Source organism: Triticum aestivum, chromosome 6A, assembly GCF_018294505.1.
Source record: "Triticum aestivum cultivar Chinese Spring chromosome 6A, IWGSC CS RefSeq v2.1, whole genome shotgun sequence".
NCBI lineage: Eukaryota > Viridiplantae > Streptophyta > Magnoliopsida > Poales > Poaceae > Triticum > Triticum aestivum.
Genome location: NC_057809.1, coordinates 393,605,679 through 393,622,775, shown reverse-complemented (window position 1 = coordinate 393,622,775; position 17,097 = coordinate 393,605,679).

Below are 17,097 nucleotides of genomic sequence, written 5' to 3'. Positions count from 1 at the left end.
ATAACCGTCCCGACGGAGACCGGCGACAAACTCATGCCTACCCAAGGCAGAGGTTTTCCCGGGTTCCTGCCGGTATGCATGCAAGGCACATGAGGGTGATTATCATCACAAGTGTGTCCATTTCCAACAGCATGGAAATCAATAACATGCACCCATGCATATGATCATACCACATGAAATAACAAGTTTCTCCAAAGTGAGGTGATGTTATGAACGTGTCATCGAACACACAAAAATATTATGCCGGGGTTCAGAATGCTTGCCTTCAATGTGTGGAAAGGCAGGGTGCACTCCAAAACTTGAAACATTTCTCCTCTCTTCAAAAATCCTATTTTAGCAATATAAAAGAATTAACACACAAAAAAAACAACACCAAAAGTTGTTCTGAATTTTTTTCAAATAAATCTTAAAATAAACTAGGTGAAATTTGAGAGAGGTAGGAAAAAGAATCATTTCATTTGGAGTTGTATTTAAAAAGATATAACCAGTCAAAGTTTTGGTCAAATTCTGTTTTTAAAAATAAAACAAAAGAAAACGTTTCAGCCACGAATACGCTTTCTAAGTAGGGGTTACGTACTCGCGAGTTTTATGCTTCCACTTACTCCGCGTGGACCGAGCGGGGGTCACTGACAGTGGGTCCTAGGTGGCCCACTAGTCAGGTTTGACTAGTCTTTCTCCCTCTCCCTCCTCTGTCCCGAGCGGAGGCGGAGCTCCGCCGATCGTCGCTGGCGACTGGCGGCTCCTCGCGGGGCCCCAAGGGCGGGGATGGATCCGCCACTCCAGGGCGGTCATCCCGGTGGTCGTCAGGTAGGTGGGGGCGGAGGGAGCTGCCGGCGGCGAGCTTCGCGGCGGAGGAGGCTTTGGTGGCGAAGTAGTTTTGTGGCGGCGATGGCTCCCGATCAAAATCAAGTATGGGGTTGGGTTCCTGGATGGAAGGAGGGGTTCTTGGTGAAGAGAACGGGGAGGGGGAAGCCCTGGTGGCGCCGGAGTGAACGAGACAGTGGCGGCGGCAGGAGTTGCCGGAGATGAAGAAGGCGGCGTTTCCCTGACGATTGCGGGCTATGGGGGTTCCATGGGGGTAGCTTGAGGTTGCATGTGTGCTCAGAGGGGCTCGGGGTCCCTTTTATAGCGCGACGAGGTCGGTTCCGCGGCGGTGGATAAGGCGGCCGGCGAACCGCCGTTCTATAGCTGCAGGGGAACGTGGCGGCGACGAGAGCTAGGCGACACCCTTGTGGATGAGCTTGAGCTGTTCAAGGGGCCAGGTGGCGAGCCGGGGTGGCTTGCGCGGCGCTGAACGGCGCAGGGCTGTCGGCCGACGCCGGCGTGCCGCCAAAAGTGCTCTGGCTGTGGCGCTGTAAGGCGCCAGGGCGGGCTGTCGTGTTGTGGCGAGGTTCTGCAGTGTGGGCCAAGACAGGGGCGCGACGCGGCGGCTCGTGTGCGCGGCTGCAATTTGCGCGCTCTGGGCGCGCCCAGCGCACGCACACCAGATGCTCGGCGAAATGCCATGGCACTCCAGAGCGCTTGGTTGGAGTTGGGAGTTAGCAGGTCTAGGCTATGGCTTGCAAGGAGATCAATGGACAAGCTTAAGGGGTCAGAGGATCAGGTTCACACTGCTAACTAAAATCCATGCCAAATCTGACGATGCACTCCAGGTGTTTGACAAAATGCCACAGGCACTTAGGCAAGTCTTGGAGTGGTCAAAAACTCCAGATCAGTGTCTCCTTAGATGCAAGAGAGAGTGGTGAGGTTATTTGGACAAAAGGGGAAACTTGCTAGTGCAAGTTTTGCAAAACTACATTTCTGGACAGGAAATAAATGACATTATTTCATGAACCAAAATTAGTCCAATGGGTGCATGCTCCTGGATTTAGGGGTTTGGTAGGGCTGTCTACAAGTAGGAGAAAACACAAGATCTTTGGAGCAAAATTAAATAGGGTTGCAGTAGAAATCACAAGGCTGGACCAGAATGAAAAAGAGGATGATTCACTCAATTTTTTCAAAGAACATAAATAGGTTTTTGAACAAAGTGGAATAATATGCTCCTACTGACCTCCCCTAGTTTTGGTAGAAGTTTTAAAGAAATATTTAAATAGGTTGTAGTGTAAAATTGCCCACTGGACCGGATTTGAAAACTTGGTGTAGAACTCAAAATATCCAATGAATGAAATATATTATTGCACAAAAGTGATTTAGAGACATCATATGATATCTCTAAATTTTGGTGAAATTTTTAGTTAAATATATCAAATGGTTGTAGTTCAAAAAGAGCTCCAAATTTTAAAACAAGTCATTTAATGAATAAAGCTCAGGGTGAAATAATTTTATAAATAAATCTCCTGATTGAGAGATGTTTTTTTTAAATGAGAGGGAAAATAAGTCCAATATATTTTGGAAGGATCCACTTGGGAAAAATTTCTTAATATTAAAAGAAAAGTTTTGAAATCAACAGAGATATACTTGCATGCAAAAATTTTAAACTCTTGGCAAAATTTTAATAACTAAAACCTCGTTAAATTTTTTTGGGGTGTTACAATACTACCCCCCTTAAGAAAAATCTCGTCCTCGAGATTTGCTAAGAGCCGTTGTGAAAAACAAAAGTTCCATATGCGTTCGAGCGGTTGTGAGACTGCTGCCGTGGTGCTGCGTGAATAAAAATAATAATAATCCACGTAGTGAGGGGATAAATGATGCAGCAATTCAGTAAAAAGAAAACTCATACTAGGATCTTTCGCGGTTACACAAGTTAATCACGAAGAAAAATTACTCATACCAGTAGAAACTAAATACTCGACTCGTCGCACAAATTTGGGGTATCATGCATAAGATACATGCAAATATAAATGCTGCAAAAACAAATACAGTAGTGACGTCTAAAATGAAAACGGTAACTGGGTGGGGTCCTGATAAAATGTCTCTGGTAAAGAGATACACTCCTCTTCTATCGGAGGAAGTGGATTGACCAGTCGATGTATGCGTCTCTCCGGGTCGGTCCTCAGTGGTCTGCCGATGGCAATCTGAGGATTCAGATCAGTGAGATTCTGGAGATAATCCATCACTCGTTGGTTCAAATGCTCTTGAGCGATGATGTACTGGATAAGGTTGGCTAGCAATGGGTCTCTCTCAATGCGTCCACCGGGAAAAGATGTTACTTCTCCGGGTGCTGCACGGCTCGGAAAGTAATAATATCCTCGTTCGCGGGCATAGGGTACAGCGGATCGAAGGCGAGCAATCGCTTCTTTCGCAGCAGCTTCTATGGCCAAGTGTGGGGTTGGCATAGATTTCCCCACGAAGGAAACTTCCGTTGGATCTTGGTTGGGGTCTACAGGAGGAATGTGTACTGCTGCCCAATATTCCGAGGTGGATGGGGTGATCCTTGATTTGAACAACTCGTACTGAGGTGGCTAGGTAGAACCCATGGTACTGCGGGTAAAATCCCACAATATTTTGACAAAGCTACCTGGGGTTGCATCTGGGGTTCTCAGATGAATGCTGGGGCTCGGCATGACAGGAAAAAGTTGTGAGTGTGGTGCACAAAGTGAGGGTTGCTGGGTAAGGTCACAAGGTGGCCTTTATATAGCAATGGAGCCGGATCGTTTTACCGTGGTGAAAGGTAATAAATTGGCCAGCTTAGCTCCAAAGGTCAGGTCAGTGTCAGAGATACACATATCTCATAAAGAGACGTGTTATTGTGGTTGTCGTCGGGTTGGTTTTGGTAGTTGTGCCCGGAAAAATATGCAACTATGTGTTGACCAAATATGCAAGGCTACTATTAAAACAGAGGCACAACGACAGGCTGCGTTAATATACACGGTCACATGATTACAAAGTGAGGATACACTGAGACTCGGTACTACTCATACGGCTTAGTCTACCTCGTTTATGTCTAAACGGGCGTGCCTGGTGGATGTCGAGGCTTCTCCACGTGTCTCACTGCCGGGATTAGTCGGAGATGGCGAAGGAACTGCAGGGTCGGGGTAGTGATGATGACCATCGTGGGGATTGTTGGCCACAACCCCGTTGGAGTGTGCTCCCAAAAGGCGACGAAGCACTTCTGGGGTCATCAAAGCATCTCGGCTGATGGCTGGAGCTGATCTCGGGGTCTCGATCGGTTGTCCAAACAGCACGACTGGGTTGTCGGCGTTGGGCTCGTTTTCTTCTCTTGCCGGGGCTCGACGAACCAGCTCTCCACGAGCTGCAATTAAATCAATAGTGATTTGATCGCACAGTTCCTCTAGTGCACTTACATAGCGCACCAGGTGCAACAATGCAGGATCTGTCTCGTGATTTCCGTTGGCAACTTGGGGTGGTCTACCATACCCTTCACGTCTGGGGTAGTAGTGGAACGAGCGACAGTTAACTCTGGGCGACAAGTGCCTGAGATGAACTATAGCCTCTCGAGCAGCTAGTTGTATGGCTTGTGGCTCAAAGGAAGTTGTTCTTCCGGTGAACCTGTAGGGGCGCTCGGGTGCTAGACCCCTACCGTAGATGTATACAGTGGCCCAGAATTGACGGTCTTCACCGCTCATGGGTCCTTGGTACACAACATATTCTGGTGGCTCCTCTAACGCATAGGCACGACGGGTGAGGTTTGCGAGGATGGTCACAAAACCTCCAAGGTTGGTTGCTGTGGTCTCGTTGTGCACTATGGGTCCAGGCATTGTGGCTCGGTTTGGGGTAGCGGATGTGCTGTGCTGGGTTGAGACTAGCGTGCCCTTTTTATAGGAAAAAGGGGACGGAGTCTTATTCCGCACGCTTGCGAATGAGGCACCTTGGGTGCTGGTCACTGGTGCGCGATCAACAGGCTAGGCTGATAGGTTGGGCACTGACTGCCAAAAGTGTCGGGATTACTGTGTGGCTATCTTGCACGAGAAGCTTGGCTGGGGTTTGGCTAAGGTTTAGTGGGTTGGTTTGCCTAAGTTTTTCGACCTGGCTAAGATAGGATTAGCCAATGGTCAGCCTGGCTCTGATACCAAGTCTGTCACGACCGGTTTTCCAGGTAATAAATTTCCAGAAAAGACCGTCGTGCTCATCAGCCCCAGGATTACTGTTAGCTGATGAGGCTCCAACTTGATACAGAAATTCCAGGCAGAATACAAAATATGTAGTACAAGACCATTCTGGCCTGTGAGTACAACAAATGGTTTCTAGTGGTTGATGGCGGAAGCGGGTTGTGAAACATTAGTGTCTATGGGACTCCATTTCCCACGGGAACAGCTGACCAGGCTAACTCCTATCTTCGTGAGGTTGCTATCTCCATTACTTAGGTTCCGGGGCTGTCATCATGTCGCTCCTCTTCGTGCAAGAAAATCTGGCCAAGAAAATAGCCAGGGACAAGCCAGTGAGTACTTTGAATGTACTCGCAAACATTATGAACACAGGTATAATATAACAATGATGTGCTGAAAATATTTTATGCTCATGAAGTCAGTCACAAAAGATAAATAAATCTCTGATGCGTGCAAGCAAGTTATTTATAAAATTGCAATAACATAGTAGTATTAAAATTTATGAAATAAATAACAAGCAAAGCCACAGTCGGGCGTCTTAGCGACACCACATAAAGGGCTTTAAAAGAAATGCCACAGTCGGGCATCTAAGCGACACCACATAAAGGGCTTTAAAAGAAATGCCACAGTCGGGCGTCTGAGCGACACCACACAAAGGGCTTTAAAAGAAATGCCACAGTCGGGCGTCTGAGCGACACCACATAAAGGGCTTTAAAAGAAATGCCACAGTCGGGCGTCTGAGCGACACCACATAAAGGGCTTTAACAGAAATGCCACAGTCGGGCGTCTGAGCGACACCACATAAAGGGCTTTAAAAGAAATGCCACAGTCGGGCGTCTGAGCGACACCACATAAAGGGCTTTAAAAGAAATGCCACAGTCGGGCGTCTGAGCGACACCACATAAAGGGCTTTAAAAGAAATGCCACAGTCAGGCATCTGAGCGACACCACATAAAGGGCTTTAAAAGAAATGCCACAGTCGGGCGTCTGAGCGACACCACATAAAGGGCTTTAAAATAAACAATCATAGTGAATATCCCGGAGGTAGAACCATCCCAGAGATACTCGATAATAACAATAATATCACGGGTTAGTCAACAATAATAATAATCATAATTATCACAAGTCACAGGTAGTAGTTCCAGTTCTGGTTAACAGTTTCACCTCCGAAGACCGACACTAAGACCGACACTTGACCCATCCCAGACTGTAATCCTTCACCATGGACACGGCTATTCGAATAGGTTTAATCTCTGCAGAGGGTGTACTCTTTACCCACGAGTAACGGATTTCTTTAGTCCATCGGGACTAATTCCGTCTACGGTCTTTTTGTTGAAAACACACCTAACTTGCACACACCAGCTTATCTCACACGTGTCTGGAATCACCCACGACACCTGTTAAGCAAACTCTAAGTGGGGAGGCTACAACCTCGCGTAGCATGGGATCAAATTTATATCGCGCGCTCTAAGGGGTGGCCTCCCCTCTCGGTCCCAACCGGAAACACCCATGCCCCCGGACCAGGTGGCCTGCCTACCAGCTACAACCGGTATCTTCCACCATGGCCTCTCTGTACGGTGTGTGCTAGAAAGAGGTTGACAACTTACTGAACCGTACTCTACTTGCTGTAGAGACGAGTGGTAGTACGAAACAAGTATGGGGGTTACTGGCACAAGACTCGATCTACGGTCGACTCAGGAGGTTTAAGTATTCCCTGCATGATTAGCATGACGAATATATTTCAACCAACAGAGTCACCGCTCATATCACCTTGCCATGCCATACCAGACATAACCGTCCCGACGGAGACCGGCGACAAACTCATGCCTACCCAAGGCAGAGGTTTTCCCGGGTTCCTGCCGGTATGCATGCAAGGCACATGAGGGTGATTATCATCACAAGTGTGTCCATTTCCAACAGCATGGAAATCAATAACATGCACCCATGCATATGATCATATCACATGAAATAACAAGTTTCTCCAAAGTGAGGTGATGTTATGAACGTGTCATCGAACACACAAAAATATTATGCCGGGGTTCAGAATGCTTGCCTTCAATGTGTGGAAAGGCAGGGTGCACTCCAAAACTTGAAACATTTCTCCTCTCTTCAAAAATCCTATTTTAGCAATATAAAAGAATTAACATCAAAAAAAACAGCACCAAAAGTTGTTCTGAATTTTTTCAAATAAATCTTAAAATAAACTAGGTGAAATTTGAGAGAGGTAGGAAAAAGAATCATTTCATTTGGAGTTGTATTTAAAAAGATATAACCAGTCAAAGTTTTGGTCAAATTCTGTTTTTAAAATAAAACAAAAGAAAACGTTTCAGCCACGAATACGCTTTCTAAGTAGGGGTTACGTACTCGCGAGTTTTATGCTTCCACTTACTCCGCGTGGACCGAGCGGGGGTCACTGACAGTGGGTCCTAGGTGGCCCACTAGTCAGGTTTGACTAGTCTTTCTCCCTCTCCCTCCTCTGTCCCGAGCGGAGGCGGAGCTCCGGCGATCGTCGCCGGCGACTGGCGGCTCCTCGCGGGGCCCCAAGGGCGGGGATGGATCCGCCACTCCAGGGCGGTCATCCCGGTGGTCGTCAGGTAGGTGGGGATGGAGGGAGCTGCCGGCGGCGAGCTTCGCGGCGGAGGAAGCTTTGGTGGCGAAGTGGTTTTGTGGCGGCGATGGCTCCCGATCAAAATCAAGTAGGGGGTTGGGTTCCTGGATGGAAGGAGGGGTTCTTGGTGAAGAGAACGGGGAGGGGGAAGCCCTGGTGGCGCCAGAGTGAACGAGACAGTGGCGGCGGCAGGAGTTGCCGGAGATGAAGAAGGCGGCGTTTCCCTGACGATTGCGGGCTATGGGGGTTCCATGGGGGTAGCTTGAGGTTGCGTGCGTGCTCAGAGGGGCTCGGGGTCCCTTTTATAGCGCGATGAGGTCGGTTCCGCGGCGGTGGATAAGGCGGCCGGCGAACCGCCGTTCTGTAGCTGCAGGGGAACGTGGCGGCGACGAGAGCTAGGCGACACCCTTGTGGATGAGCTTGAGCTGTTCAAGGGGCCAGGTGGCGAGCCGGGGTGGCTTGGGCGGCGCTGAACGGCGCAGGGCTGTCGGCCGACGCCGGCGTGCCGCCAAAAGTGCTCTGGCGGTGGCGCTGTAGGGCGCCAGGGCGGGCTGTCGTGTTGTGGCGAGGCGGGGAGTGCGTGGCGAGGTTCTGCAGTGTGGGCCAAGACAGGGGCGCGACGCGGCGGCTCGTGTGCGCGGCTGCAATTTGCACGCTCTGGGCGCGCCCAGCGCACGCACACCAGATGCTCGGCGAAATGCCATGGCACTCCAGAGCGCTTGGTTGGAGCTGGGAGTTAGCAGGTCTAGGCTATGGCTTGCAAGGAGATCAATGGACAAGCTTAAGGGGTCAGAGGATCAGGTTCACACTGCTAACTAAAATCCATGCCAAATCTGACCATGCACTCCAGGTGTTTGACAAAATGCCACAAGCACTTAGGCAAGTCTTGGAGTGGTCAAAAACTCCAGATCAGTGTCTCCTTAGATGCAAGAGAGAGTGGTGAGGTTATTTGGACAAAAGGGGAAACTTGCTAGTGCAAGTTTTGCAAAACTACATTTCTGGACAGGAAATAAATGACATTATTTCATGAACCAAAATTAATCCAATGGGTGCATGCTCCTGGATTTAGGGGTTTGGTAGGGCTGTCTACAAGTAGGAGAAAACACAAGATCTTTGGAGCAAAATTAAATAGGGTTGCAGTAGAAATCACAAGGCTGGACCAGAATGAAAAAGAGGATGATTCACTCAATTTTTTCAAAGAACATAAATAGGTTTTTGCACAAAGTGGAATAATATGCTCCTACTGACCTCCCCTAATTTTGGTAGAAGTTTTAAAGAAATATTTAAATAGGTTGTAGTGTAAAATTGCCCACTGGACCAGATTTGAAAACTTGGTGTAGAACTCAAAATATCCAATGAATGAAATATATTATTGCACAAAAGTGATTTAGAGACATCACATGATATCTCCAAATTTTGGTGAAATTTTTAGTTAAATATATCAAATGGTTGTAGTTCAAAAAGAGCTCCAAATTTTAAAATAAGTCATTTAATGAATAAAGCTCAGGGTGAAATAATTTTATAAATAAATCTCCTGATTGAGAGATGTTTTTTTAAATGAGAGGGAAAATAAGTCCAATATATTTTGGAAGGATCCACTTGGGAAAAATTTCTTAATATTAAAAGAAAAGTTTTGAAATCAACAGAGATATACTTGCATGCAAAAAATTTAAACTCTTGGCAAAATTTTAATAACTAAAACCTGGTTAAATTTTTTGGGGGTGTTACACCTCTGTCTCGTGGCAGCCTTTGGCAAGTTGCTAGGGGTGCTCCTGCTGCCCTCATCTGAAGAACTTGAGGGACTAGTGCCCTCACTCATCACCACTTGCTGTTCTGACACATTCTGGCTATCACTTTGGTCTGACATGCTGTAAGCTCTGACTACTGACCCTGTGAACAGATTATAGATGAGGTAGAAAATATGAGCATCACAAAATGCAGAGATTTTTGCAAAAAGAATGATCCAAAAACTTAGTTTTAGTTTCCCACTGAAATCATCTTGAATCTACCGATTTTCAAACTCGGTGATACCGAAGCAGTTTTGGAACCTAAACTAGTGAACTCAGTTGGACCGAGTCACAGTTCGGTGGCACCGAGACTGCTAGGGTTTCACAGAGTTCCAAAATCGGTCACACCGATAAGTAATTCTCGGTCAGACCGAGTCTCACTTGTGCAATGGCATAAGCCAAATCGGTGGGACCGAGTTTTTCAACTCGGTGGGTCCGAGATGGTTTCGGCGGAAACCTAAACCTAGAATTTTCGAATCAAACCTAATCTATGAGCGTTTTGACTGGATAGGAGTGTTTCAATCGTGGCAAGAATCATGAAGAACACAATGTGCTAGGAATCAGATTGGAGAATAGCACAAAGATCAAGTCCATACCCTAGTTCGGCGGGGACTTGCTACGGCGGCAACGGCGGGGCAGAATTCCCGTTGACGGCGACAGAGACCAGCGACTGGAGGCGGCTGGTGGCGAGAAGACGATCCGGAGACCATGTTGGCAGAGCAGGCTATCAGCGCGGGCGAAGGGGTTCGGAGAAATTTCCAAAATTTTGCCCGTGACTATATATAGCCCGACCATGTCGGTGTGACCGAGTGGAACAACTCGGTGGCACCGAGATTCATAACTGCGTGCAGTTACTGAAACTCGGTGTGACCGAAATGTTCAAATCGGTTGCACCGAGATCGAAAACCTAGATCAACTTAATGATCTCGGTAGGACCGAAAGTGGAGTATCAGTCAGACCGAGAATCATAAAGAGGTTTTGGAAGCTTAAGTCTATGACGAATCGGGGACTCCGAGCGCTCCTCACACAGAGTGGTTCGAATCTGACTTGATCAAATTTTATGATGCAACATGAATAGAGTTTTAGACGAGAAAAGCATAGATAGCTAGAGGAGGTTCTTAGGCATTCTTGTCCATCCACTTGGCAAAAAGAAATAAAGCCGAACAATCAAAACAACAAGTGGATGTCCTCGAATGAGTAAAATATGCAACCAGCATGCTCACACAATAAGATGGCAAATGAAATATGTGACAAGGCATGCACAACCAATTCTAGCATCTATCAAGAAATTTGCGATGACTAGGTCATCTATATATGAGTATATTGACTTAGGAGTCAAGTGAGAGCACTTGATTATAGGTCATACTCATCGTTTAAGCTCAAGTGGGATTACCACTTTTACATAAAGCATTGTTGTGTTCACATCTTTAGAGTTGCTTTAGCTCAAGTCTTAGAGTAAAGCTCCCCCTACATGTGATACCCCCCCCTAAGAGGGATGAACTAACCTTGGGTTTTGTCGATGATGACTTCATGTAGATGTTGAAGATGTGGATGCTCAATGTTGATGTAGATCACTTGGAGCTATCCGTTTGAGTGAATTGCACTTTCAATACCTACATGGGTTAGTCCCACAAGGAACAAACAAGGATATCCATAGACATAGAGTGATGCACACAAAAGATGATGTCCATGAAAACTTTTAGGTTACCTTGTCCCTTGTCTTACCAACAAGAGAGTTTGTGACTCCTTGAACTAGTGCACGATGTGGAAGTTGATTGCACTTGTTCTTGCCAAAATGATAAGAGTGAAGTATGTTGGCGGAGTCACCCTCAAGAACTCTCTAGTTCTTCTTCTTTTGGATCCACATCATCTTGATGGGAATCCTTAGAGTTGTAGTCGTACTTGATGAAGTGGAACTTGAAGTAGTCTTGGGAATCCACTTGACTAAGGTCTTAGGATCTTCTTCAAATGCATCAATTTCCTCTTGAAGCTTGTCCTTGCCTTTTTGCTTGTAGTCTTGTGGTGGAAGATCATCTTGAGCTTGTGTCCCCTTGAAAGAAGCATCATACTTCTCTTGTTGAGGGACAAACTTTGTCTTGGGGTATTGATCTTCTTCCCACTCAACTCCATTGGCATTGAACTTTTGTTCAAAACCAACACCTTGATTCTTCCGGTGCATTCCTTGCTTGCGCACAATTTCCTCGAATTGCTTACTCCCGGCAAGGCTTTTGTACACTCCATTCTCTATAATTCCCTTCAATAAACTATTTTCTTGCTAAAGTGTAACTTGGCTAAGAGAATCATTAGTGGAATCAAGAGAACTACTAGAAGCAACAATATTGGATTTAACATGATCACTGTTACTGCTAGAGGAAGAATCTTTCTTGTTACTAGACTTGACTTGAGGCATGTAAGTAGATAAGAGTAAATGCTTGGTAATGTAAGAAGAACTTTTCTTGCGGAGATCATCATTGATTGCCTTTAAGAACTCATGCTCTTGCTCAAGATTGAGCTGTTCAAAGCGTAATTTCTCATGAGCTCTTAAAAGTTCTCGATGATCTTCGAAGATAGTTTCATGAGCTAACTTAAGAGTGCTTAGTTCTTTAGTTAGAGCCTCAATCTTCTCCTTATCATTGTCATTCATTTTATCTTGATTAGCATGATTAATTGGTCTTTCATCATAATATTCATCACTAGAGTTGTCACCAAGCAAATCATCACCTAACAAGTCATCTTCATCACTATTGAAATCAACATACTCGGGGTGTGTTACCTTAGGACCTTTGGCCATGAAGCACCTTCCAATTCCTTCATTTGGTGAGTCAAATATGTCGTAGGAGTTGGTTGACACAAGTGCTAGACCGGCAACACCTTCATCTTGAGTATCTTCGGAGTCGGAGTGATAACTTCTCTCGGAGTGGCTGTCGGAGTCGGAGCCGGATACCCATTCACCAACATGAGCTTGATGTCTTCGTCTTGTGTAGCTCCTTGATGATTTTTCCTTCCTTTCCGAATCCTTGCTTCTCCGTGAGTATCTCGTTCATAACGATCATCTCTACTCCTTCTCTTTCTTGGTGGTGATTCTCTGCTTCTTCTTCTTGGAGAATCTTCTCTTCTCTTGTAGGGAGTCGTACACTCATTGGAATAGTGTCCGGGTCTTCCACAATTGTAGCAGTTTCGCTCTCGACTAGAAGATCTTTTGTCATTGTAGGACCTTGACTTGAAGCTTCTATCTTTGCTTCTACTCTTGTAGAACTTGTTGAAGTTCTTCACCATTAAGCTCAATTCTTCATTGAAGTCTTGTTTCTCACTTGATGATGTAGGGGCTTCACATAAGGCTTTATAGGCACCACTTGATTTGTTGTGAAGTTCCTCTTTATCCTTAAGTGACATCTCATGAGCAACAATTCTTCCAATCACCTCCGTTGGCTTGAGATCTTTGTAATTGGGCATCATTTGGATCAATGTGCACACGGTATCATATTTTCCATCCAAGGCTCTTAGAATCTTCTTGATGATGAATCTGTCGGTCATCTCTTCACTTCCTAAGCCGGCAATCTCATTTGTGATGAGAGCAAGCCTAGAGTACATTTCAGCGACACCTTCACCATCCTTCATCTTGAACTTGTCAAGTTGGCTTTGAAGCACATCCAACTTGGATTCCTTGACGGAGTCGATACCTTCGTGCATATCAATCAAAGTGTCCCAAATTTCCTTTGCATTCTCAAGACGGCTGATTTTGTTGAATTCTTTGGGGCACAATCCGTTGAAGAGAATATCACAAGCTTGAGCATTGTATTGCACATCTTCAACTCATCCGCGGTAGCTTCACGGTTTGGTTCTCTCCCATCAAAGAAGTCACCTTGCAAGCCAACACATACAATAGCCCAAACGGCGGGGTTATGTCCAAGAATATGCATTTTCATTTTATGCTTCCAACTAGCAAAGTTAGTCTCAAAGTAAGGACCTCTACGGTGATAATTTCCCTCGCTAGACGCCATACTCTCCTAGGTTGTGAAACCAAGGCTATGACCACCAAAAGCTATGGAGATCAAGCAAATGGAGACCAAAGCTCTGATACCACTTGTAGGATCGAAAGTATGTCTAGAGGGGGGTGATTAGACTACTTGACCAAATAAAAACTTGACCTTTTCCCAATTTTAGTTCTTGGCAGATTTTAGCTATTTTAGGACAAGTCAAGCAATCATCACACAATTCAAGCAAGCATGCAAAGAGTATATTGGCAGCGGAAAGTAAGGCATGCAACTTGCAAGAATGTAAAGGGAAGGGTTTGGAGAATTCAAACGCAATTGGAGACACGGATGTTTTTCCCATGGTTCGGATAGGTGGTGCTATCCTACATCCACGTTGATGGAGACTTCAACCCATGAAGGGTAACAGTTGCGCGAGTCCACACAGGGCTCCACCCAAGGGTAACGGTTGCGCGAGTCCACACAGGGCTCCACCCATGAAGGGTCCACAAAGAAGCAACCACCCACAAAGGGTCCACGAAGAAGCAACCTTGTCTATCCCACCATGGCCATCGCCCACACAGGACTTGCCTCACTAGCGGTAGATCTTCACGAAGTAGGCGATCTCCTTGCCCTTACAAACTCCTTGGTTCAACTCCACAATCTTGTCGGAGGCTCCCAAGTGACACCTAGCCAATCTAGGAGACACCACTCTCCAAGAAGTAACAAATGGTGTGGAGGTAATGAACTCCTTGCTCTTGTGCTTCAAATGATAGTCTCCCAAACACTCAACTCTCTCTCATAGGATTTGGATTTGGTGGAAAGAAGATTTGAGTGGAAAGCAACTTGGGAAGGCTAGAGATCAAGATTCATATGGTAGGAATGGAATATCTTGGTCTCAACACATGAGTAGGTGGTTCTCTCTCAGAACACATGAGTTGGAATGGTGTGTGTGTTCTGATGGCTCTCTCGCGGAATGAGAAGGAGGTGGAGGGGTATATATAGCCTCCACACAAAATCCAACCGTTACACAGTTTTCCAGTCTCGGTGGGACCGAATCAATAAGCTCGGTCGGACCGAAAATGTAAACCTAGTGACCGTTAGTGATTTTCGGTGGGACTAACATGCAACTCGGTAGGACCGATATGGTTAGGGTTTGGGCATAACGTAATCTCGGTGAGACCGATTACACAAACTCGGTGAGACCGAATTTGGTAATTAGCTAACCAGAGAGTTGGTCAGGCAAACTCGGTGGGACCGATTTAGTCTTTCAATGAGACCGAGTGGAACTCGGTGAGACCGAAAAGTTACAAAAGGGAAACACTGAGTTTACATTGCAATCTCGGTGGGACCGATTCGCTCTTTCAGTGAGACCGAAAAGTTACGAAAGGGAAACAGAGAGTTTGCAACCCCATCTCGGTGAGACCGAGATCCCTATCGGTAGGACCGAATTGCTAGGGTTTGGCAGTGGCTTATGACAAATGAAACTCGGTGGCGCCGGATAGGAAGAATCGGTAGGACCGAGTTTGGCTTAGGGTTTAGGTCATATGTGGATATGGGAAAGTAGTTGAGGGTTTTTGGAGCATATCATTAAGCACATGAAGCAAGAGGCTCATTAAGCAACACCTCATCCCTCCTTGATAGTATTGGCTTTTCCTAAAGACTCAATGTGATCTTGGATCACTAAAATATAAAATGAAGAGTCTTGAGCTTTTGAGCTTGAGCCAATCCTTTGTCCTTAGCATTTTGAGGGTTCCACTTTCACATCCATGCCATGCCAATCATTGAGCTTTCCTGAAATAATCATCTTGGAATAGCATTAGCTCAATGAGCTATATGTTGTTATGAATTACCAAAACCACCTAGGGATAGTTGCACTTTCACCACTGCGATGCAGCGCCGAGACTCACCGGGGGGCTGCACCATGGTAGCTTCGACGGCTGAAAAAAAAGCTTCAATGCAACAACGATGACACCCCGACGAAGCTCCACTGCAGCTCCATGGCCGCACCGTCGGTGACCGGTGAAGATCCATTGCAACTCCGACGGAGCTCCATTGCAGCCGCGACGGGGCTCCAACGACCCCGGCAGCGCTCCATTACAATTCCGACGAAGCTCCATTGCAACCGCGGCGAAGCTCCAATGACCCGGACAATGCTCCATTGCAGCTCTGGTGGAACTCCGTTGTAGACGCAACGAAGCTCCCAACAATTCCGGCCGTCCGACGATGCTCCATTCTAGTCTTCGATGGCTCCGGCGATGCTCCTGTTGTATCTCTATCTCGTATCAATGAACCCGGCGACGCTTCATTGGATCTTCAGGAGTGCCTTGTGGGTGAATCGAAAAGAGGCAGGGAGAGACGAGGGCGTGGGGAATAAGAGCATCTCCAGCCGTTGGCCCCCAGGAGGCGCTAAAAATCGCCCCTGGGGGCGCACCAGCGAAAACCGCGTGCTGGGGGCGTGATACCCCCCCAGTCGCGGCGCCCACAATTTATTTGAAAACCACAAACTAGGCGCAAATTCATCAAAACTTCGACGAGTTCATACATATTTAAAATATTTTACAAAAAAAAACGCTACTAGGCTCGCCGCCGCCCTCGCCGCTCCTCGCCGCCCGCCGCCCTTGAAGCTCTACATGCCGAGGAGCCTGTAGAACTGCGTGTAGTCGCTGCCGTCGTCGTCGTCGCCTCCTCCGCGGCCGCCGTCCCTGCTGCACCCCTCCTTAGGTTGGCGCGGTGGGTTGGACGGTCCGGGGGCGTCCTCGTCCTCGTCGCTGTCGAGGATCACCACGCCGCGCTCGTCTCGCGCCCACGCTTGCGGGCGGTTATCTCCTCCAGGGCTCGGCGCTGCCGGACCATCTCATCGCGGAGGTAGTCGTCCCACGCCCACTTTAGGGCCTCCTCATCGGAGAAGCCGCGTTGGACTATGGCCTCGTACTCCGTGGGGAGGCCGGGCTCCGCCTTCGGCCTGACGAGGACAAGGCGGCCAGAGGTGGGGGAGGAGTCGGTGATGGAGACGCCGGAGCTGCGGGTGCGGTGGCTGACCGGCATATCCTGGGGCTCCGACTTGACGTGGCGGAGGCAGGGAGAGCTAGTCGAGCGGCCGGACGAGGAGGAGGACGCCCCCGGGTCCATGCGCCTCGGCGTCCACGAGCTCCCACGCCGGCGGGAGAAGGACGGGGGAGCGGGGTACTCCAGCCTGGGCGTGTTGCCGCCCTCGATGTACTCGAGGACGGCCTCCAGCGTGCGGCTAGGCACGCCCCACCTTCGGTTGCGGCCTTCGGAGTTGAGCCTCCCGGAGGGCACGACGCCGTTGGTGGCCTCGAGCTGCTCGGCGTGGCGGCGGCGGAAGTGGGGCTCCCATAGCGGGTTGTCGGGGACGTACCGTGGGCCTTCCCTCGCCGCCTGCGGCAGAGAGGCGCGGATACATGCGATCTCCGCATGCCGCACCGCTCCGGTGGGCGGTGGTGGCACCGGGAACCCGCCGGCGCTGATCCTCCACGCCCCGGGCACCCGCATGTCCGGCAGGACCGGGTACTCGGCTTCATAGAGGAGCCGAGTTTCGTCCTCGTGGAGGTGGCGGCGGCTGAAGCCGTTCGCCGCCGCGCCGTCGCTTGGGAAACGCTCGGCCATGGTTGAACTGGAACGACGAGAGGAGAGGGAGGGACGGGAAAGGAACGGGGCGTCGGCGGTGGAGAGTCTGTGCGTCACCGGCGCGCTCGGGGCGG